Source organism: Rhipicephalus microplus, chromosome 4 (genome assembly GCF_043290135.1).
Source record: "Rhipicephalus microplus isolate Deutch F79 chromosome 4, USDA_Rmic, whole genome shotgun sequence".
Classification (NCBI taxonomy): Eukaryota; Metazoa; Arthropoda; class Arachnida; order Ixodida; family Ixodidae; genus Rhipicephalus; species Rhipicephalus microplus.
In genome coordinates, this window is record NC_134703.1 from 189,839,430 (window position 1) to 189,855,202 (window position 15,773).

Genomic DNA, 15,773 nt, shown 5'->3' on the forward strand with positions numbered 1-15,773 from the left:
CTCCCGTCTGCAGAAATAGCTCAGTTGGGAGAGCGTTAGACTGAAGATCTAAAGGTCCCTGGTTTGATCTCGGGTTTCGGCGTCCAAAGCACATTTTTGTTAAATCTGTCGGTATGCAAGTATTTTGCAATAATTCTAACGAGTGAAACGATTACGAAGGTGAACACACATGCTTGATAAAAAAATGCTGATTCAGAATGCAGCGCGGCAGTAGGCGTAGCAAAAGAACCGGAACAGCGTGAAAAACATGTAATAATGTGCAACAGCTAAAATAAAGCGGTTTTACCGGAACGCAAGAACTGTTGAATCCCGCTTTCACTCTTCTCCCGTCTGCCGAAATAGCTCAGTTGGGAGAGCGTTAGACTGAAGATCTAAAGGTCCCTGGTTCGATCCCGGGTTGCGGCGTCCAAAGCACATTTTTGTTAAATCTGTCGGTATGCAAGTATTTTTCAATAATTCTAACGAGTGAAACGATTACGCAGGTGAGCACACATGCTTTATAAAAAAATGCTGATTCAGAATGCATTGCGGCAGTAGGCGTTGCAAAAGAACCGGAACAGCGTGAAAGACTTGTAATAATGTGCAACAACTAAAATAAAGCGGTTTTACCGTAACGCAAGAACTGTTGAATCCCGCTTTCAATTTTCTCCCGTCTGCCGAAATAGCTCAGTTGGGAGAGCGTTAGACTGAAGATCTAAAGGTCCCTGGTTCGATCCCGGGTTGCGGCGTCCAAAGCACATTTTTGTTAAATCTGTCGGTATGCAAGTATTTTGCAATAATTCTAACGAGTGAAACGATTACTCAGGTGAACACACATGCTTTATAAAAAAATGCTGATTCAGAATGCATTGCGGCAGTAGGCGTTGCAAAAGAACCGGAACAGCGTGAAAGACTAGTAATAATGTGCAACAGCTAAAATAAAGCGGTTTTACCGAAACGCAAGAACTGTTGAATACCGCTTTCAATTTTCTCCCGTCTGCCGAAATAGCTCAGTTGGGAGAGCGTTAGACTGAAGATCTAAAAGTCTCTGGTTCAATCCCGGGTTTCGGCGTCCAAAGCACATTTTTGGTAAATCTGTCAGTATGCAAGTATTTTGCAATAATTCTAATGAGTGAAACGATTACGCAGGTGAACACACATGCTTGATAAAAAAAATGCTGATTCAGATTGCATCGCAGCAGTAGGCGTTGCAAAAGAACCGGAACAGCGTGAAAGACATGTAATAATGTGCAACAGCTAAAATAAAGCGGTTTTACCGAAACGCAAGAACTGTTGAATCCCGCTTTCACTCTTCTCCCGTATGCCGAAATAGCTCAGATGGGAGAGCGTTAGAGTGAAGATCTAAAGGTCCCTAATTCGATCCCGGGTTTCGGCGTCCAAAGCGCATTTTTGTTAAATCTCTCGGTATGCAAGTATTTTGCAATAATTCTAACGAGTGAAACGGTTACGCAGGCGAACACACATGCTTGATAAAAAACTGCTTATTCAGAATGCATCGCGACAGTAGGCGTTGCAAAAGAACCGGAACAGCGTGAAATACATGTAATAAGGTACAACAGCTAAAATAAAGCGGTTTTACCGAAACGCAAGAACTGTTGAATCCCGCTTTCACTCTTCTCCCGTCTGCCGAAATAGCTCAGTTGGGAGAGCGTTAGACTGAAGATCTAAAGGTCCATGGTTTGATCCCGGGTTTCGGCGTTCAAAGCACATTTTTGCTAAATCTGTCGGTATGCAAGAATTTTGCGATAATTCTAACGAGTGAAACGGTTACGCAGGTGAACACACATGCTTGATAAAAAAATGCTGATTCAGAATGCATCGCGGCAGTAGGCGTTGCGAAAGAACCGGAACAGCGTAAAGACTTGTAATAATGTGCAACAGCTAAAATAATGCGGCTTTACCGAAACGCAAAAACTGTTGAATCCCGCTTTCACTCTTCTCCCGTCTGCCGAAATAGCTCAGTTGGGAGAGCGTTAGACTGAAGATCCAAAGGTCCTTGGCTCGATCCCGGGTTTCGGCGTCCAAAGGACTTTTTTTTTGTTAAATTTGTCGGTATACAAGTATTTGGCAATAATTCTAACCAGTGAAACGGTTACGCAGGTGAACACACATGCTTGATAAAAAAATGCCGATTCAGAATGCATCGCGGCAGTAGGCGTTGCGAAAGAACCGGAACAGCGTAAAGACATGTAATAATGTGCAACAGCTAAAATAAAGCGGTTTTACCGAAACGCAAGAACTGTTGGATCCCGCTTTCACTCTTCTCCCGTCAGCCGAAATAGCTCAGTTGGAAGAGCGTTAGACTGAAGATCTAAAGATCCCTGGTTCGATCCCGGGTTTCCACGTCCAAAGCACATTTTTGTTAAATCTGTCGGTATGCAAGTATTTTGCAATAATTCTAACGAGTGAAACGATTACGGAGGTGAACATACATGCTTGTTAAAAATGCTGATTCAGAATGCATCGCGGCAGTAGGCGTTGCAAAAGAACCGGAACAGCGTGAAAGACATGTAATAATGTGCAACAGCTAAAATGAAGCGGTTTTACCGAAACCCAAGAACTGTTGAATCCCGCTTTCACTCTTCTCCCGTCTGCCGAATTAGCTCAGTTGAGAGAGCGTTAGACTGAAGATATAAAGGTCCCTGGTTCGATCCCGGGTTTCGGCGTCCAAAGCACATTTTTGTTAAATCTGTCGGTATGCAAGTATTGTGCAATAATTCTAACGAGTGAAACGATTACGCAGGTGAACACACATGCTTGATAAAAAAATGCTGATTGAGAATGCATCGCGGCAGTAGGCGTTGCAAAAGAACCTGAACAGCGTGAAAGACACGTAATAATGTGCAACAGCTAAAATAAAGCGGTTTTACCGAAACGCAAGAACTGTTGAATCCCGCTTTCACTCTTCTCCCGTCTGCCGAAATAGCTCAGTTGGGAGAGCGTTAGACTGAAGATCCAAAGGTCCTTGGCTCGATCCCGGGTTTCGGCGTCCAAAGGACTTTTTTTGTTAACTTTGTCGGTATACAAGTATTTGGCAATAGTTCTAACCAGTGAAACGGTTACGCAGGTGAACACACATGCTTGATAAAAAAATGCCGATTCAGAATGCATCGCGGCAGTAGGCGTTGCGAAAGAACCGGAACAGCGTAAAGACATGTAATAATGTGCAACAGCTAAAATAAAGCGGTTTTACCTAAACGCAAGAACTGTTGGATCCCGCTTTCACTCTTCTCCCGTCAGCCGAAATAGCTCAGTTGGGAGAGCGTTAGACTGAAGATCTAAAGATCTCTGGTTCGATCCTGGGTTTCGGCGTCCAAAGCACATTTTTGTTAAATCTCTCGGTATGCAAGTATTTTGCAATAATTCTAACGAGTGAAACGGTTAGGCAGGCGAACACACATGCTTGATAAAAAACTGCTGATTCAGAATGCATCGCGACAGTAGGCGTTGCAAAAGAACCGGAACAGCGTGAAATACATGTAATAAGGTGCAACAGCTAAAATAAAGCGGTTTTACCGAAACGCAAGAACTGTTGAATCCCGCTTTCACTCTTCTCCCGTCTGCCGAAATAGCTCAGTTGGGAGAGCGTTAGACTGAAGATCTAAAGGTCCATGGTTTGATCCCGGGTTTCGGCGTCCAAAGCACATTTTTGTTAAATCTGTCGGTATGCAAGTATTTTGCAATAATTCTAACGAGTGAAACGATTACGGAGGTGAACATACATGCTTGTTAAAAATGCTGATTCAGAATGCATCGCGGCAGTAGGCGTTGCAAAAGAACCGGAACAGCGTGAAAGACATGTAATAATGTGCAACAGCTAAAATGAAGCGGTTTTACCGAAACCCAAGAACTGTTGAATCCCGCTTTCACTCTTCTCCCGTCTGCCGAATTAGCTCAGTTGAGAGAGCGTTAGACTGAAGATATAAAGGTCCCTGGTTCGATCCCGGGTTTCGGCGTCCAAAGCACATTTTTGTTAAATCTGTCGGTATGCAAGTATTGTGCAATAATTCTAACGAGTGAAACGATTACGCAGGTGAACACACATGCTTGATAAAAAAATGCTGATTCAGAATGCATCGCGGCAGTAGGCGTTGCAAAAGAACCTGAACAGCGTGAAAGACACGTAATAATGTGCAACAGCTAAAATAAAGCGGTTTTACCGAAACGCAAGAACTGTTGAATCCCGCTTTCACTCTTCTCCCGTCTGCCGAAATAGCTCAGTTGGGAGAGCGTTAGACTGAAGATCCAAAGGTCCTTGGCTCGATCCCGGGTTTCGGCGTCCAAAGGACTTTTTTTGTTAACTTTGTCGGTATACAAGTATTTGGCAATAGTTCTAACCAGTGAAACGGTTACGCAGGTGAACACACATGCTTGATAAAAAAATGCCGATTCAGAATGCATCGCGGCAGTAGGCGTTGCGAAAGAACCGGAACAGCGTAAAGACATGTAATAATGTGCAACAGCTAAAATAAAGCGGTTTTACCTAAACGCAAGAACTGTTGGATCCCGCTTTCACTCTTCTCCCGTCAGCCGAAATAGCTCAGTTGGGAGAGCGTTAGACTGAAGATCTAAAGATCTCTGGTTCGATCCTGGGTTTCGGCGTCCAAAGCACATTTTTGTTAAATCTCTCGGTATGCAAGTATTTTGCAATAATTCTAACGAGTGAAACGGTTAGGCAGGCGAACACACATGCTTGATAAAAAACTGCTGATTCAGAATGCATCGCGACAGTAGGCGTTGCAAAAGAACCGGAACAGCGTGAAATACATGTAATAAGGTGCAACAGCTAAAATAAAGCGGTTTTACCGAAACGCAAGAACTGTTGAATCCCGCTTTCACTCTTCTCCCGTCAGCCGAAAGAGCTCAGTTGGGAGAGCGTTAGACTGAAGATCTAAAGATCCCTGGTTCGATCCCGGGTTTCCGCGTCCAAAGCACATTTTTGTTAAATCTGTCGGTATGCAAGTATTTTGCAATAATTCTAACGAGTGAAACGATTACGCAGGTGAACACACATGCTTGTTAAAAAAATGCTGATTCACAATGCATCGCGGCAGTAGGCGTTGCAAAAGCACCGGAACAGCGTGAAAGACATGTAATAATGTGCAACAGCTAAAATAAAGCGGTTTTACCGAAACGCAAGAACTGTTGAATCCCACTTTCACTTTTCTCCCGTCTGCTGAAATAGCTCAGTTGGGAGAGCGTTAGACTGAAGATCTAAAGGTCCCTGGTTTGATCTCGGGTTTCGGCGTCCGAAGCACATTTTTGTTAAATCTGTCGATATGCAAGTATTTTGCAATAATTCTAACGAGTGAAACGATTACGAAGGTGAACACAAATGCTTGATAAAAAAATGCTGATTCAGAATGCAGCGCGGCAGTAGGCGTTGCAAAAGAACCGGAACAGCGTGAAAAACATGTAATAATGTGCAACAGCTAAAATAAAGCGGTTTTACCGGAACGCAAGAACTGTTGAATCCCGCTTTCACTCTTCTCCCGTCTGCCGAAATAGCTCAGTTGGGAGAGCGTTAGACTGAAGATCTAAAGGTCCCTGGTTCGATCCCGGGTTGCGGCGTCCAAAGCACATTTTTGTTAAATCTGTCGGTATGCAAGTATTTTGCAATAATTCTAACGAGTGAAACGATTACGCAGGTGAACACACATGCTTTATAAAAAAATGCTGATTCAGAATGCATTGCGGCAGTAGGCGTTGCAAAAGAACCGGAACAGCGTGAAAGACTTGTAATAATGTGCAACAGCTAAAATAAAGCGGTTTTACCGAAACGCAAGAACTGTTGAATCCCGCTTTCACTCTTCTCCCTTCTGCCGAAATAGCTCAGTTGGGAGAGCGTTAGACTGAAGATCTAAAGGTCCCTGGTTCGATCTAGGGTTTCGGCGTCCAAAGCACAATTTTGGTAAATCTGTCGGTATGCAATTATTTTGCAATAATTCTAACGAGTGAAACGATTACGCAGGTGAACACACATGCTTGATAAAAAAAATGCTGATTCAGATTGCATCGCAGCAGTAGGCGTTGCAAAAGAACCGGAACAGCGTGAAAGACATGTAATAATAGGGAGTTTTAGTGCTGGGTACCCAAGCGGCTTGCGTACGCAGGACGTTGGGGCGGCGGTATTGCGCATGCGCGAAACCCCAAACAGATGCGTCGCAAGATCGCAGGGGCGATGGGGCCATGCGTCCGCGCGGTCCACCTTCGCAAGAACTCACGGCCTCCGCACTGCGGATACTCTAGCCGTCGAGTTAAAACAAGCCAAATGCGAGCACTTATAGCGATTACACGGTTTCAGCCAGATCTCCAGAGCTAGAATGGCCTGTAACATAGAAACTATAAAACATATGTTAGCCCCCGACCAACTGAATAGGTGGCGCCATCTAGCGCGGCTATAGTGAAACAGAAAACCAGAACTTTGTTATTGCAGAAACATTGTGCATTGTACATCTGGTGCAAAAACTGCGCAGCGACAATATTACAAAGGAGTAACCATTTTATTCATTTTCACCTCAAAAACATTACGCGTAAGCTAACATATTCATGACTGCGGTTGCACGAAGAGTCAGAAGATGTCGAAACTGTCGTTACAGTAACGTTGTATTTTTCATTTTTTGCGTATACCGGATTACTGTACACAATAAAAAAAGTGTCCTGATCTCTATGTATGTCTAATTTAACATTTTAAAATCATAAAAAGACTTAAATAATTCTTACGCGACAAGACGCTACGGCTCTGCGAGCGCGTGTGAACTTCGTGCGGCTTGCGTTTGCCTGCGTGCCACCGTGGCGCCAACTAAAAGGCATTCCGGTTGGGTATGGGTTGGGAACGCAACGCCGCACGCTCCCAAGCCCGCAAGGCCCCAAGAGAATGCGTACCCAGCACTAAAACTCCCTAATGTGCAACAGCTAAAATTAAGCGGTTTTACCGAAACGCAAGAACTGTTGAATCCCGCTTTCACTCTTCTCCCGTCTGCCGAAATAGCTCAGTTGGGAGAGCGTTAGACTGAAGATCTAAAGGTCCCTGGTTTCGATCCCGGGTTTCGGCTTCCAAAGCACATTTTTGTTAAATCTGTCGGTATGCAAGTATTTTGCAATAATTCTATTGAGTGAAACGATTACGCAGGTGAACACACATGCTTGATAAAAAAATGCTGATTCAGAATGCATCGCGACAGTAGGCGTTGCAAAAGAACCGGAACAGCGTGAAAGACATGTAATAATGTGCAACAGCTAAAATAAAGCGGTTTTACCGAAACGCAAGAACTGTTGAATCCCGCTTTCACTCTTCTCCCGTCTGCCGAAATAGCTCAGTTGGGAGAGCGTTAGACTGAAGATCTAAAGGTCCATGGTTTGATCCCGGGTTTCGGCGTTCAAAGCACATTTTTGCTAAATCTGTCGGTATGCAAGTATTTTGCGATAATTCTAACGAGTGAAACGATTACGCAGGTGAACACACATGCTTGATAAAAAAATGCTGATTCAGAATGCATCGCGGCAGTAGGCGTTGCAAAAGAACCGGAACAGCGTGAAAGACATGTAATAATGTGCAACAGCTAAAATAAAGCGGTTTTGCCGAAACGCAAGAACTGTTGAATCCCGCTTTCACTCTTCTCCCGTCTGCTGAAATAGGTCAGTTGGGAGAGCGTTAGACTGAAGATCTAAAGGTCCCTGGTTCGATCCCGAGTTTCGGCGTCCAAAGCACATTTTTGTTAAATCTGTCGGTATGCAGGTATTTTGCAATAATTCTAACGAGTGAAACGGTTACGCAGGTGAACACACATGCTTGATAAAAAAATGCTGATTCAGAATGCATCGCGGCAGTTGGCGTTGCGAAAGAACCGGAACAGCGTAAAGACTTGTAATAATGTGCAACAGCTAAAATAATGCGGTTTTACCGAAACGCAAAAACTGTTGAATCCCGCTTTCACTCTTCTCCCGTCTGCCGAAATAGCTCAGTTGGGAGAGCGTTAGACTGAAGATCCAAAGGTCCTTGGCTCGATCCCGGGTTTTGGCGTCCAAAGGACTTTTTTTTGTTAAATTTGTCGGTATACAAGTATTTGGCAATAATTCTAACCAGTGAAACGGTTACGCAGGTGAACACACATGCTTGATAAAAAAATGCCGATTCAGAATGCATCGCGGCAGTAGGCGTTGCGAAAGAACCGGAACAGCGTAAAGACATGTAATATTGTGCAACAGCTAAAATAAAGCGGTTTTACCGAAACGCAAGAACTGTTGGATCCCGCTTTCACTCTTCTCCCGTCAGCCGAAATAGCTCAGTTGGGAGAGCGTTAGACTGAAGATCTAAAGATCCCTGGTTCGATCCCGGGTTTCCACGTCCAAAGCACATTTTTGTTAAATCTTTCGGTATGCAAGTATTTTGCAATAATTCTAACGAGTGAAACGATTACGCAGGTGAACACACATGCTTGTTAAAAAATGCTGATTCAGAATGCATCGCGGCAGTAGGCGTTGCAAAAGAACCGGAACAGCGTGAAAGACATGTAATAATGTGCAACAGCTAAAATAAAGCGGTTTCACCGAAACCCAAGAACTGTTGAATCCCGCTTTCACTCTTCTCCCGTCTGCCGAATTAGCTCAGTTGAGAGAGCGTTAGACTGAAGATCTAAAGGTCCCTGGTTCGATCCCGGGTTTCGGCGTCCAAAGCACATTTTTGTTAAATCTGTTGGTATGCAAGTATTGTGCAATAATTCTAACGAGTGAAACGATTACGCAGGTGAACACACATGCTTGATAAAAAAATGCTGATTCAGAATGCATCGCGGCAGTAGGCGTTGCATAAGAACCTGAACAGCGTGAAAGACACGTAATAATGTGCAACAGCTAAAATAAAGCGGTTTTACCGAAACGCAAGAACTGTTGAATCCCGCTTTCACTCTTCTCCCGTCTGCCGAAATAGCTCAGTTGGGAGAGCGTTAGACTGAAGATCCAAAGGTCCTTGGCTCGATCCCGGGTTTCGGCGTCCAAAGGACTTTTTTTTGTTAAATTTGTCGGTATACAAGTATTTGGCAATAATTCTAACCAGTGAAACGGTTACGCAGGTGAACACACATGCTTGATAAAAAAATGCCGATTCAGAATGCATCGCGGCAGTAGGCGTTGCGAAAGAACCGGAACAGCGTAAAGACATGTAATAATGTGCAACAGCTAAAATAAAACGGTTTTACCTAAACGCAAGAACTGTTGGATCCCGCTTTCACTCTTCTCCCGTCAGCCGAAATAGCTCAGTTGGGAGAGCGTTAGACTGAAGATCTAAAGATCTCTGGTTCGATCCCGGGTTTCGGCGTCCAAAGCACATTTTTGTTAAATCTCTCGGTATGCAAGTATTTTGCAATAATTCTAACGAGTGAAACGGTTAGGCAGGCGAACACACATGCTTGATAAAAAACTGCTGATTCAGAATGCATCGCGACAGTAGGCGTTGCAAAAGAACCGAAACAGCGTGAAATACATGTAATAAGGTGCAATAGCTAAAATAAAGCGGTTTTACCGAAACGCAAGAACTGTTGAATCCCGCTTTCACTCTTCTCCCGTCTGCCGAAATAGCTCAGTTGGGAGAGCGTTAGACTGAAGATCTAAAGGTCCATGGTTTGATCCCGGGTTTCGGCGTCCAAAGCACATTTTTGTTAAATCTGTCGGTATGCAAGTATTTTGCAATAATTCTAATGAGTGAAACGGTTACGCAGGTGAACACACATGCTTGATAAAAAAATGCTGATTCAGAATGCATCGCGGCAGTAGGCGTTGCAAAAGAACCGGAACAGCGTGAAAGACACGTAATAATGTGCAACAGCTAAAATAAAGCGGTTTTACCGAAACGCAAGAACTGTTGAATCCCGCTTTCACTCTTCTCCCGTCAGCCGAAATAGCTCAGTTGGGAGAGCGTTAGACTGAAGATCTAAAGATCCCTGGTTCGATCCCGGGTTTCCGCGTCCAAAGCACATTTTTGTTAAATCTGTCGGTATGCAAGTATTTTGCAATAATTCTAACGAGTGAAACGATTACGCAGGTGAACACACATGCTTGATAAAAAAATGCTGATTCAGAATGCATCGCGGCAGTAGGCGTTGCGAAAGAACCGGAACAGCGTAAAGACATGTAATAATGTGCAACAGCTAAAATAAAGCGGTTTTACCTAAACGCAAGAACTGTTGGATCCCGCTTTCACTCTTCTCCCGTCAGCCGAAATAGCTCAGTTGGGAGAGCGTTAGACTGAAGATCTAAAGATCTCTGGTTCGATCCTGGGTTTCGGCGTCCAAAGCACATTTTTGTTAAATCTCTCGGTATGCAAGTATTTTGCAATAATTCTAACGAGTGAAACGGTTAGGCAGGCGAACACACATGCTTGATAAAAAACTGCTGATTCAGAATGCATCGCGACAGTAGGCGTTGCAAAAGAACCGGAACAGCGTGAAATACATGTAATAAGGTGCAACAGCTAAAATAAAGCGGTTTTACCGAAACGCAAGAACTGTTGAATCCCGCTTTCACTCTTCTCCCGTCTGCCGAAATAGCTCAGTTGGGAGAGCGTTAGACTGAAGATCTAAAGGTCCATGGTTTGATCCCGGGTTTCGGCGTCCAAAGCACATTTTTGTTAAATCTGTCGGTATGCAAGTATTTTGCAATAATTCTAACGAGTGAAACGGTTACGCAGGTGAACACACATGCTTGATAAAAAAATGCTGATTCAGAATGCATCGCGGCAGTAGGCGTTGCAAAAGAACCGGAACAGCGTGAAAGACACGTAATAATGTGCAACAGCTAAAATAAAGCGGTTTTACCGAAACGCAAGAACTGTTGAATCCCGCTTTCACTCTTCTCCCGTCAGCCGAAAGAGCTCAGTTGGGAGAGCGTTAGACTGAAGATCTAAAGATCCCTGGTTCGATCCCGGGTTTCCGCGTCCAAAGCACATTTTTGTTAAATCTGTCGGTATGCAAGTATTTTGCAATAATTCTAACGAGTGAAACGATTACGCAGGTGAACACACATGCTTGTTAAAAAAATGCTGATTCACAATGCATCGCGGCAGTAGGCGTTGCAAAAGCACCGGAACAGCGTGAAAGACATGTAATAATGTGCAACAGCTAAAATAAAGCGGTTTTACCGAAACGCAAGAACTGTTGAATCCCACTTTCACTTTTCTCCCGTCTGCTGAAATAGCTCAGTTGGGAGAGCGTTAGACTGAAGATCTAAAGGTCCCTGGTTTGATCTCGGGTTTCGGCGTCCGAAGCACATTTTTGTTAAATCTGTCGATATGCAAGTATTTTGCAATAATTCTAACGAGTGAAACGATTACGAAGGTGAACACAAATGCTTGATAAAAAAATGCTGATTCAGAATGCAGCGCGGCAGTAGGCGTTGCAAAAGAACCGGAACAGCGTGAAAAACATGTAATAATGTGCAACAGCTAAAATAAAGCGGTTTTACCGGAACGCAAGAACTGTTGAATCCCGCTTTCACTCTTCTCCCGTCTGCCGAAATAGCTCAGTTGGGAGAGCGTTAGACTGAAGATCTAAAGGTCCCTGGTTCGATCCCGGGTTGCGGCGTCCAAAGCACATTTTTGTTAAATCTGTCGGTATGCAAGTATTTTGCAATAATTCTAACGAGTGAAACGATTACGCAGGTGAACACACATGCTTTATAAAAAAATGCTGATTCAGAATGCATTGCGGCAGTAGGCGTTGCAAAAGAACCGGAACAGCGTGAAAGACTTGTAATAATGTGCAACAGCTAAAATAAAGCGGTTTTACCGAAACGCAAGAACTGTTGAATCCCGCTTTCACTCTTCTCCCTTCTGCCGAAATAGCTCAGTTGGGAGAGCGTTAGACTGAAGATCTAAAGGTCCCTGGTTCGATCTAGGGTTTCGGCGTCCAAAGCACAATTTTGGTAAATCTGTCGGTATGCAATTATTTTGCAATAATTCTAACGAGTGAAACGATTACGCAGGTGAACACACATGCTTGATAAAAAAAATGCTGATTCAGATTGCATCGCAGCAGTAGGCGTTGCAAAAGAACCGGAACAGCGTGAAAGACATGTAATAATAGGGAGTTTTAGTGCTGGGTACCCAAGCGGCTTGCGTACGCAGGACGTTGGGGCGGCGGTATTGCGCATGCGCGAAACCCCAAACAGATGCGTCGCAAGATCGCAGGGGCGATGGGGCCATGCGTCCGCGCGGTCCACCTTCGCAAGAACTCACGGCCTCCGCACTGCGGATACTCTAGCCGTCGAGTTAAAACAAGCCAAATGCGAGCACTTATAGCGATTACACGGTTTCAGCCAGATCTCCAGAGCTAGAATGGCCTGTAACATAGAAACTATAAAACATATGTTAGCCCCCGACCAACTGAATAGGTGGCGCCATCTAGCGCGGCTATAGTGAAACAGAAAACCAGAACTTTGTTATTGCAGAAACATTGTGCATTGTACATCTGGTGCAAAAACTGCGCAGCGACAATATTACAAAGGAGTAACCATTTTATTCATTTTCACCTCAAAAACATTACGCGTAAGCTAACATATTCATGACTGCGGTTGCACGAAGAGTCAGAAGATGTCGAAACTGTCGTTACAGTAACGTTGTATTTTTCATTTTTTGCGTATACCGGATTACTGTACACAATAAAAAAAGTGTCCTGATCTCTATGTATGTCTAATTTAACATTTTAAAATCATAAAAAGACTTAAATAATTCTTACGCGACAAGACGCTACGGCTCTGCGAGCGCGTGTGAACTTCGTGCGGCTTGCGTTTGCCTGCGTGCCACCGTGGCGCCAACTAAAAGGCATTCCGGTTGGGTATGGGTTGGGAACGCAACGCCGCACGCTCCCAAGCCCGCAAGGCCCCAAGAGAATGCGTACCCAGCACTAAAACTCCCTAATGTGCAACAGCTAAAATTAAGCGGTTTTACCGAAACGCAAGAACTGTTGAATCCCGCTTTCACTCTTCTCCCGTCTGCCGAAATAGCTCAGTTGGGAGAGCGTTAGACTGAAGATCTAAAGGTCCCTGGTTTCGATCCCGGGTTTCGGCTTCCAAAGCACATTTTTGTTAAATCTGTCGGTATGCAAGTATTTTGCAATAATTCTATTGAGTGAAACGATTACGCAGGTGAACACACATGCTTGATAAAAAAATGCTGATTCAGAATGCATCGCGACAGTAGGCGTTGCAAAAGAACCGGAACAGCGTGAAAGACATGTAATAATGTGCAACAGCTAAAATAAAGCGGTTTTACCGAAACGCAAGAACTGTTGAATCCCGCTTTCACTCTTCTCCCGTCTGCCGAAATAGCTCAGTTGGGAGAGCGTTAGACTGAAGATCTAAAGGTCCATGGTTTGATCCCGGGTTTCGGCGTTCAAAGCACATTTTTGCTAAATCTGTCGGTATGCAAGTATTTTGCGATAATTCTAACGAGTGAAACGATTACGCAGGTGAACACACATGCTTGATAAAAAAATGCTGATTCAGAATGCATCGCGGCAGTAGGCGTTGCAAAAGAACCGGAACAGCGTGAAAGACATGTAATAATGTGCAACAGCTAAAATAAAGCGGTTTTGCCGAAACGCAAGAACTGTTGAATCCCGCTTTCACTCTTCTCCCGTCTGCTGAAAAGCTCAGTTGGGAGAGCGTTAGACTGAAGATCTAAAGGTCCCTGGTTCGATCCCGAGTTTCGGCGTCCAAAGCACATTTTTGTTAAATCTGTCGGTATGCAGGTATTTTGCAATAATTCTAACGAGTGAAACGGTTACGCAGGTGAACACACATGCTTGATAAAAAAATGCTGATTCAGAATGCATCGCGGCAGTTGGCGTTGCGAAAGAACCGGAACAGCGTAAAGACTTGTAATAATGTGCAACAGCTAAAATAATGCGGTTTTACCGAAACGCAAAAACTGTTGAATCCCGCTTTCACTCTTCTCCCGTCTGCCGAAATAGCTCAGTTGGGAGAGCGTTAGACTGAAGATCCAAAGGTCCTTGGCTCGATCCCGGGTTTCGGCGTCCAAAGGACTTTTTTTTGTTAAATTTGTCGGTATACAAGTATTTGGCAATAATTCTAACCAGTGAAACGGTTACGCAGGTGAACACACATGCTTGATAAAAAAATGCCGATTCAGAATGCATCGCGGCAGTAGGCGTTGCGAAAGAACCGGAACAGCGTAAAGACATGTAATAATGTGCAACAGCTAAAATAAAGCGGTTTTACCGAAACGCAAGAACTGTTGGATCCCGCTTTCACTCTTCTCCCGTCAGCCGAAATGGCTCAGTTGGGAGAGCGTTAGACTGAAGATCTAAAGATCCCTGGTTCGATCCCGGGTTTCCACGTCCAAAGCACATTTTTGTTAAATCTTTCGGTATGCAAGTATTTTGCAATAATTCTAACGAGTGAAACGATTACGCAGGTGAACACACATGCTTGTTAAAAAATGCTGATTCAGAATGCATCGCGGCAGTAGGCGTTGCAAAAGAACCGGAACAGCGTGAAAGACATGTAATAATGTGCAACAGCTAAAATAAAGCGGTTTCACCGAAACCCAAGAACTGTTGAATCCCGCTTTCACTCTTCTCCCGTCTGCCGAATTAGCTCAGTTGAGAGAGCGTTAGACTGAAGATCTAAAGGTCCCTGGTTCGATCCCGGGTTTCGGCGTCCAAAGCACATTTTTGTTAAATCTGTTGGTATGCAAGTATTGTGCAATAATTCTAACGAGTGAAACGATTACGCAGGTGAACACACATGCTTGATAAAAAAATGCTGATTCAGAATGCATCGCGGCAGTAGGCGTTGCATAAGAACCTGAACAGCGTGAAAGACACGTAATAATGTGCAACAGCTAAAATAAAGCGGTTTTACCGAAACGCAAGAACTGTTGAATCCCGCTTTCACTCTTCTCCCGTCTGCCGAAATAGCTCAGTTGGGAGAGCGTTAGACTGAAGATCCAAAGGTCCTTGGCTCGATCCCGGGTTTCGGCGTCCAAAGGACTTTTTTTTGTTAAATTTGTCGGTATACAAGTATTTGGCAATAATTCTAACCAGTGAAACGGTTACGCAGGTGAACACACATGCTTGATAAAAAAATGCCGATTCAGAATGCATCGCGGCAGTAGGCGTTGCGAAAGAACCGGAACAGCGTAAAGACATGTAATAATGTGCAACAGCTAAAATAAAACGGTTTTACCTAAACGCAAGAACTGTTGGATCCCGCTTTCACTCTTCTTCCGTCAGCCGAAATAGCTCAGTTGGGAGAGCGTTAGACTGAAGATCTAAAGATCTCTGGTTCGATCCCGGGTTTCGGCGTCCAAAGCACATTTTTGTTAAATCTCTCGGTATGCAAGTATTTTGCAATAATTCTAACGAGTGAAACGGTTAGGCAGGCGAACACACATGCTTGATAAAAAACTGCTGATTCAGAATGCATCGCGACAGTAGGCGTTGCAAAAGAACCGAAACAGCGTGAAATACATGTAATAAGGTGCAATAGCTAAAATAAAGCGGTTTTACCGAAACGCAAGAACTGTTGAATCCCGCTTTCACTCTTCTCCCGTCTGCCGAAATAGCTCAGTTGGGAGAGCGTTAGACTGAAGATCTAAAGGTCCATGGTTTGATCCCGGGTTTCGGCGTCCAAAGCACATTTTTGTTAAATCTGTCGGTATGCAAGTATTTTGCAATAATTCTAATGAGTGAAACGGTTACGCAGGTGAACACACATGCTTGATAAAAAAATGCTGATTCAGAATGCATCGCGGCAGT

At 44.1% G+C, this 15,773-nt stretch overlaps 44 non-coding genes across 44 annotated transcripts; all 44 read left to right on the top strand.

The window, feature by feature from the left end:
• The first annotated feature begins 9 nt into the window (after positions 1 to 9).
• TRNAF-GAA (transfer RNA phenylalanine (anticodon GAA)) lies at positions 10 to 82 on the top strand. The gene has a single exon. It is a non-coding gene; the product is annotated as a tRNA-Phe (tRNA).
• A 250-nt stretch (positions 83 to 332) lies between these two features.
• TRNAF-GAA (transfer RNA phenylalanine (anticodon GAA)) lies at positions 333 to 405 on the top strand. The gene has a single exon. It is a non-coding gene; the product is annotated as a tRNA-Phe (tRNA).
• Positions 406 to 655: 250 nt separating this feature from the next.
• On the top strand, positions 656 to 728 carry TRNAF-GAA (transfer RNA phenylalanine (anticodon GAA)). Its single transcript has one exon. It is a non-coding gene; the product is annotated as a tRNA-Phe (tRNA).
• A 250-nt stretch (positions 729 to 978) lies between these two features.
• On the top strand, positions 979 to 1,051 carry TRNAF-GAA (transfer RNA phenylalanine (anticodon GAA)). Its single transcript has one exon. It is a non-coding gene; the product is annotated as a tRNA-Phe (tRNA).
• A 251-nt stretch (positions 1,052 to 1,302) lies between these two features.
• On the top strand, positions 1,303 to 1,375 carry TRNAF-GAA (transfer RNA phenylalanine (anticodon GAA)). Its single transcript has one exon. It is a non-coding gene; the product is annotated as a tRNA-Phe (tRNA).
• A 250-nt stretch (positions 1,376 to 1,625) lies between these two features.
• On the top strand, positions 1,626 to 1,698 carry TRNAF-GAA (transfer RNA phenylalanine (anticodon GAA)). Its single transcript has one exon. It is a non-coding gene; the product is annotated as a tRNA-Phe (tRNA).
• Positions 1,699 to 1,947: 249 nt separating this feature from the next.
• TRNAF-GAA (transfer RNA phenylalanine (anticodon GAA)) lies at positions 1,948 to 2,020 on the top strand. Its single transcript has one exon. It is a non-coding gene; the product is annotated as a tRNA-Phe (tRNA).
• Positions 2,021 to 2,272: 252 nt separating this feature from the next.
• Positions 2,273 to 2,345, top strand: TRNAF-GAA (transfer RNA phenylalanine (anticodon GAA)). The gene has a single exon. It is a non-coding gene; the product is annotated as a tRNA-Phe (tRNA).
• A 248-nt stretch (positions 2,346 to 2,593) lies between these two features.
• TRNAF-GAA (transfer RNA phenylalanine (anticodon GAA)) lies at positions 2,594 to 2,666 on the top strand. Its single transcript has one exon. It is a non-coding gene; the product is annotated as a tRNA-Phe (tRNA).
• Positions 2,667 to 2,916: 250 nt separating this feature from the next.
• On the top strand, positions 2,917 to 2,989 carry TRNAF-GAA (transfer RNA phenylalanine (anticodon GAA)). The gene has a single exon. It is a non-coding gene; the product is annotated as a tRNA-Phe (tRNA).
• A 250-nt stretch (positions 2,990 to 3,239) lies between these two features.
• Positions 3,240 to 3,312, top strand: TRNAF-GAA (transfer RNA phenylalanine (anticodon GAA)). Its single transcript has one exon. It is a non-coding gene; the product is annotated as a tRNA-Phe (tRNA).
• Positions 3,313 to 3,562: 250 nt separating this feature from the next.
• TRNAF-GAA (transfer RNA phenylalanine (anticodon GAA)) lies at positions 3,563 to 3,635 on the top strand. Its single transcript has one exon. It is a non-coding gene; the product is annotated as a tRNA-Phe (tRNA).
• Positions 3,636 to 3,883: 248 nt separating this feature from the next.
• TRNAF-GAA (transfer RNA phenylalanine (anticodon GAA)) lies at positions 3,884 to 3,956 on the top strand. The gene has a single exon. It is a non-coding gene; the product is annotated as a tRNA-Phe (tRNA).
• Positions 3,957 to 4,206: 250 nt separating this feature from the next.
• On the top strand, positions 4,207 to 4,279 carry TRNAF-GAA (transfer RNA phenylalanine (anticodon GAA)). The gene has a single exon. It is a non-coding gene; the product is annotated as a tRNA-Phe (tRNA).
• Positions 4,280 to 4,529: 250 nt separating this feature from the next.
• TRNAF-GAA (transfer RNA phenylalanine (anticodon GAA)) lies at positions 4,530 to 4,602 on the top strand. The gene has a single exon. It is a non-coding gene; the product is annotated as a tRNA-Phe (tRNA).
• Positions 4,603 to 4,852: 250 nt separating this feature from the next.
• Positions 4,853 to 4,925, top strand: TRNAF-GAA (transfer RNA phenylalanine (anticodon GAA)). Its single transcript has one exon. It is a non-coding gene; the product is annotated as a tRNA-Phe (tRNA).
• A 250-nt stretch (positions 4,926 to 5,175) lies between these two features.
• On the top strand, positions 5,176 to 5,248 carry TRNAF-GAA (transfer RNA phenylalanine (anticodon GAA)). Its single transcript has one exon. It is a non-coding gene; the product is annotated as a tRNA-Phe (tRNA).
• Positions 5,249 to 5,498: 250 nt separating this feature from the next.
• On the top strand, positions 5,499 to 5,571 carry TRNAF-GAA (transfer RNA phenylalanine (anticodon GAA)). Its single transcript has one exon. It is a non-coding gene; the product is annotated as a tRNA-Phe (tRNA).
• Positions 5,572 to 5,821: 250 nt separating this feature from the next.
• Positions 5,822 to 5,894, top strand: TRNAF-GAA (transfer RNA phenylalanine (anticodon GAA)). The gene has a single exon. It is a non-coding gene; the product is annotated as a tRNA-Phe (tRNA).
• A 1,087-nt stretch (positions 5,895 to 6,981) lies between these two features.
• On the top strand, positions 6,982 to 7,055 carry TRNAF-GAA (transfer RNA phenylalanine (anticodon GAA)). Its single transcript has one exon. It is a non-coding gene; the product is annotated as a tRNA-Phe (tRNA).
• Positions 7,056 to 7,305: 250 nt separating this feature from the next.
• Positions 7,306 to 7,378, top strand: TRNAF-GAA (transfer RNA phenylalanine (anticodon GAA)). The gene has a single exon. It is a non-coding gene; the product is annotated as a tRNA-Phe (tRNA).
• A 250-nt stretch (positions 7,379 to 7,628) lies between these two features.
• On the top strand, positions 7,629 to 7,701 carry TRNAF-GAA (transfer RNA phenylalanine (anticodon GAA)). The gene has a single exon. It is a non-coding gene; the product is annotated as a tRNA-Phe (tRNA).
• Positions 7,702 to 7,950: 249 nt separating this feature from the next.
• TRNAF-GAA (transfer RNA phenylalanine (anticodon GAA)) lies at positions 7,951 to 8,023 on the top strand. Its single transcript has one exon. It is a non-coding gene; the product is annotated as a tRNA-Phe (tRNA).
• A 251-nt stretch (positions 8,024 to 8,274) lies between these two features.
• On the top strand, positions 8,275 to 8,347 carry TRNAF-GAA (transfer RNA phenylalanine (anticodon GAA)). The gene has a single exon. It is a non-coding gene; the product is annotated as a tRNA-Phe (tRNA).
• Positions 8,348 to 8,596: 249 nt separating this feature from the next.
• TRNAF-GAA (transfer RNA phenylalanine (anticodon GAA)) lies at positions 8,597 to 8,669 on the top strand. Its single transcript has one exon. It is a non-coding gene; the product is annotated as a tRNA-Phe (tRNA).
• Positions 8,670 to 8,919: 250 nt separating this feature from the next.
• On the top strand, positions 8,920 to 8,992 carry TRNAF-GAA (transfer RNA phenylalanine (anticodon GAA)). The gene has a single exon. It is a non-coding gene; the product is annotated as a tRNA-Phe (tRNA).
• Positions 8,993 to 9,243: 251 nt separating this feature from the next.
• TRNAF-GAA (transfer RNA phenylalanine (anticodon GAA)) lies at positions 9,244 to 9,316 on the top strand. Its single transcript has one exon. It is a non-coding gene; the product is annotated as a tRNA-Phe (tRNA).
• Positions 9,317 to 9,566: 250 nt separating this feature from the next.
• On the top strand, positions 9,567 to 9,639 carry TRNAF-GAA (transfer RNA phenylalanine (anticodon GAA)). The gene has a single exon. It is a non-coding gene; the product is annotated as a tRNA-Phe (tRNA).
• Positions 9,640 to 9,889: 250 nt separating this feature from the next.
• TRNAF-GAA (transfer RNA phenylalanine (anticodon GAA)) lies at positions 9,890 to 9,962 on the top strand. The gene has a single exon. It is a non-coding gene; the product is annotated as a tRNA-Phe (tRNA).
• Positions 9,963 to 10,211: 249 nt separating this feature from the next.
• On the top strand, positions 10,212 to 10,284 carry TRNAF-GAA (transfer RNA phenylalanine (anticodon GAA)). Its single transcript has one exon. It is a non-coding gene; the product is annotated as a tRNA-Phe (tRNA).
• Positions 10,285 to 10,534: 250 nt separating this feature from the next.
• Positions 10,535 to 10,607, top strand: TRNAF-GAA (transfer RNA phenylalanine (anticodon GAA)). The gene has a single exon. It is a non-coding gene; the product is annotated as a tRNA-Phe (tRNA).
• Positions 10,608 to 10,857: 250 nt separating this feature from the next.
• On the top strand, positions 10,858 to 10,930 carry TRNAF-GAA (transfer RNA phenylalanine (anticodon GAA)). Its single transcript has one exon. It is a non-coding gene; the product is annotated as a tRNA-Phe (tRNA).
• A 250-nt stretch (positions 10,931 to 11,180) lies between these two features.
• On the top strand, positions 11,181 to 11,253 carry TRNAF-GAA (transfer RNA phenylalanine (anticodon GAA)). The gene has a single exon. It is a non-coding gene; the product is annotated as a tRNA-Phe (tRNA).
• A 250-nt stretch (positions 11,254 to 11,503) lies between these two features.
• Positions 11,504 to 11,576, top strand: TRNAF-GAA (transfer RNA phenylalanine (anticodon GAA)). Its single transcript has one exon. It is a non-coding gene; the product is annotated as a tRNA-Phe (tRNA).
• A 250-nt stretch (positions 11,577 to 11,826) lies between these two features.
• On the top strand, positions 11,827 to 11,899 carry TRNAF-GAA (transfer RNA phenylalanine (anticodon GAA)). The gene has a single exon. It is a non-coding gene; the product is annotated as a tRNA-Phe (tRNA).
• A 1,087-nt stretch (positions 11,900 to 12,986) lies between these two features.
• On the top strand, positions 12,987 to 13,060 carry TRNAF-GAA (transfer RNA phenylalanine (anticodon GAA)). Its single transcript has one exon. It is a non-coding gene; the product is annotated as a tRNA-Phe (tRNA).
• A 250-nt stretch (positions 13,061 to 13,310) lies between these two features.
• Positions 13,311 to 13,383, top strand: TRNAF-GAA (transfer RNA phenylalanine (anticodon GAA)). The gene has a single exon. It is a non-coding gene; the product is annotated as a tRNA-Phe (tRNA).
• A 250-nt stretch (positions 13,384 to 13,633) lies between these two features.
• Positions 13,634 to 13,705, top strand: TRNAF-GAA (transfer RNA phenylalanine (anticodon GAA)). The gene has a single exon. It is a non-coding gene; the product is annotated as a tRNA-Phe (tRNA).
• A 249-nt stretch (positions 13,706 to 13,954) lies between these two features.
• On the top strand, positions 13,955 to 14,027 carry TRNAF-GAA (transfer RNA phenylalanine (anticodon GAA)). Its single transcript has one exon. It is a non-coding gene; the product is annotated as a tRNA-Phe (tRNA).
• A 251-nt stretch (positions 14,028 to 14,278) lies between these two features.
• TRNAF-GAA (transfer RNA phenylalanine (anticodon GAA)) lies at positions 14,279 to 14,351 on the top strand. The gene has a single exon. It is a non-coding gene; the product is annotated as a tRNA-Phe (tRNA).
• Positions 14,352 to 14,600: 249 nt separating this feature from the next.
• TRNAF-GAA (transfer RNA phenylalanine (anticodon GAA)) lies at positions 14,601 to 14,673 on the top strand. The gene has a single exon. It is a non-coding gene; the product is annotated as a tRNA-Phe (tRNA).
• Positions 14,674 to 14,923: 250 nt separating this feature from the next.
• On the top strand, positions 14,924 to 14,996 carry TRNAF-GAA (transfer RNA phenylalanine (anticodon GAA)). The gene has a single exon. It is a non-coding gene; the product is annotated as a tRNA-Phe (tRNA).
• Positions 14,997 to 15,247: 251 nt separating this feature from the next.
• On the top strand, positions 15,248 to 15,320 carry TRNAF-GAA (transfer RNA phenylalanine (anticodon GAA)). Its single transcript has one exon. It is a non-coding gene; the product is annotated as a tRNA-Phe (tRNA).
• Positions 15,321 to 15,570: 250 nt separating this feature from the next.
• On the top strand, positions 15,571 to 15,643 carry TRNAF-GAA (transfer RNA phenylalanine (anticodon GAA)). Its single transcript has one exon. It is a non-coding gene; the product is annotated as a tRNA-Phe (tRNA).
• Positions 15,644 to 15,773: the final 130 nt, after the last annotated feature.